This window comes from Schistocerca piceifrons, chromosome 8 (assembly GCF_021461385.2).
Source record: "Schistocerca piceifrons isolate TAMUIC-IGC-003096 chromosome 8, iqSchPice1.1, whole genome shotgun sequence".
Taxonomy (NCBI): Eukaryota; Metazoa; Arthropoda; class Insecta; order Orthoptera; family Acrididae; genus Schistocerca; species Schistocerca piceifrons.
The window spans coordinates 8230908-8233353 of record NC_060145.1 but is presented as its reverse complement, the minus strand read 5'-3'; the positions used below and the strand labels follow the sequence as shown (position 1 = coordinate 8233353).

Sequence of the window (2446 nt, the reverse complement as noted above, 5' to 3'; positions counted from 1 at the left end):
TGATGTGAAGCCATACATCCCCCCTCCTATGAGGTGTTTTAAGTGCTTGCGTTTTGGCCACATGTCTCCCCACTGTTCGCAGGCCCCTCTCTGTGGTGACCACAGTCCACTCCATGAGGGGAGTCCCTGTGTTCCCCCTCCTGTCTGTGTAAATTGTCATGGTAGTCATTCTCCACGTTCACCAGATCGCCCAGTATATAAGAAGGAAAAGAAGATACAGGAGTATGAGTCCCTCTATCGTTTAACCTACACAGAGGCCCGTAAGAAATATACACGACTTCACCCTGTGTCCATGATATCTAGTTACGCCTTGGTTACATCTACACCCCTTCCTTCCCCTTCCTTACCCCCACCCCGTACCCCTCTCCTCCCCCCCTCTCCTGCGGCTCCCACACCTCCTATGGGCGCTGCTCCCCCTCCCCAGCCGGAGAAGTGTCCCACTCCTTCGGCGTCTGCTGGTCAAGGGCGCCTCTCCCGGGATGCCCCTTCCCGGCACCTTCCAGGTCAAAGGTCTGCTGCAGCGCGGCGACCGCGAGAGCCACGGTCTGTCGGCCCCCAGGTCGCCCGGTCTCTTTCTGTTCCTGATCTTGCTGCAGCTTGCTCCTTTATGCCACACAGCCCTCCTCGATCTCAGCCTGAACGGAAGAAGAAACATAAGTCCCGGGACAAAGAGCCTCTGGTGTCACCGGAGGTCCCTTCCCCGACTTCACAACCGGATTCTGACCTGTCGTTCATGGATGTCGCCCCCTCCTTGTCGGTGACGGGTGGGGACCCGGCGGAATGACTGGATTTAAAGTGTTCAGCCCCCATTCAAACCATTGTTCTGTGGTTCTCCAATGGAATTGTAGTGGATACTGTCATCACCTTCCGGAATTGAAATCCCTTCTTTCGTCCTACTCTGCAGCTTGTGTCGTTCTCCAGGAATCTCATTTTACTGATGCTCACTCACCGACCCTCCATGTGTTCCGTGTTTTCTGTCGAAATTGGGTCGGACCCCTGCGGGCTTCTGGTGGCGTTTGTACGTTGGTCCGTACAGACATTGCTAGCACGTGGATTCCTCTTCAAACTACATTGGAAGCGGTTCCTGTTAGGGTCCACTTCGACTCTGCAGTCACAGTTTGCAATCTTTATCTCCCTCCTGACAGGACTCTTACACCTGCTACCTTAACCGCCCTTCTTCAGTAACTTCCTCCTCCCTTCCTCCTCCTTGGGGATTTTAATGCTCATCATCCTTTGTGGGGCAGTGCCTTTCCATCTAGACGAGGTCTTCTTATAGACCAATTTATTTCAGACCACGACCTGTGCCTTCTTAATGATGGCTCCCCTACTCATTTCAGTGCCGGTCATGGTACCTTTTCTGCCATTGATCTTTCTCTTTCTTCTCCCTCTCTCCTCCCTTCATTACACTGGTCGCCACACGATGACCTTTGTGATGATGACCATTTCCCGTTGATTATCACGCTCACTTCCCGTTCCCCGATGGCCAGGTTGCCTTGTTGGTCTTTCCAACGCACCGATTGGCCTCTATACACTGCACAGGTCGCGTTTTCTCCCTCTTTGTCGGGTTGTATTGATGACGTCCTCCGTGACGTGTCTGACGCGATTGTTCGCGCTGCTAGCATTGCTGTCCCGCGCTCATCTGGACCATTTCGTCGCCGGCAAGTCCCGTGGTGGAGTACGGCTATTGCCATTGCCATCTGTGATCGCCGTCGAGCTTTGCAACACTTTAAGAGGCACCCATCCGTAGCCAACCTTACTACCTTTAAACGCCTTCGCGCTAAAGCCCGTTATTTAATCAAACAGAGCAAGCGGATATGTTGGGAACGATTCGTTTCTTCCCTTGGTTCCACTGTCCCTCTGTCACGGGTATGGCCTACACTTCGCTCTCTCCAAGATTGCCATCGGCAGTCCACCCTCCCAGGCCTTCACCTCCCAGATGGCATTTGTACGGACCCATTAGTTCTTGCAGAACATCTTGCGACCCAGAATGAGATTTTCACTCTGCAGCGGAGTGTGCGCTGATATGAAACTTCCTGGCAGATTAAAACTGTGTGCCCGACCGAGACTCGAACTCGGGACCTTTGCCTTTTGCGGGCAAGTGCTCTACCAACTGAGCTACCGAAGCACGACTCACGCCCGGTACTCACAGCTCACCCGCGAAAGGCAAAGGTCCCGAGTTCGAGTCTCGGTCGGGCCACAGTTTTAATCTGCCAGGAAGTTTCATCTTGCGACCCATTTTGCAGTGGCATCAGCGTCAGCCTCCTATCCAGCTGCTTTCCTTCACCAAAAACAGCAGGCTGAAGCTCTCACCTTATGTTTCACCACTTGTGAGTCAGAATCTTACAACGAACCTTTTACTGAATGGGAATTTCTTTCTGCTCTATCTTCTTCTCATGATACGGCCACTGGCCCAGATTCCATTCATAATCAACTGCTTCAACATCTC

The 2446-nt window shown here is 52.8% G+C and overlaps 1 non-coding gene across 1 annotated transcript; it reads right to left on the bottom strand.

Moving 5' to 3' along the window:
• Positions 1 to 2051: 2051 nt before the first annotated feature.
• Trnal-caa lies at positions 2052 to 2126 on the bottom strand. Its single transcript has one exon. It is a non-coding gene; the product is annotated as a tRNA-Leu (tRNA).
• Between the last annotated feature and the right edge of the window lie 320 nt (positions 2127 to 2446).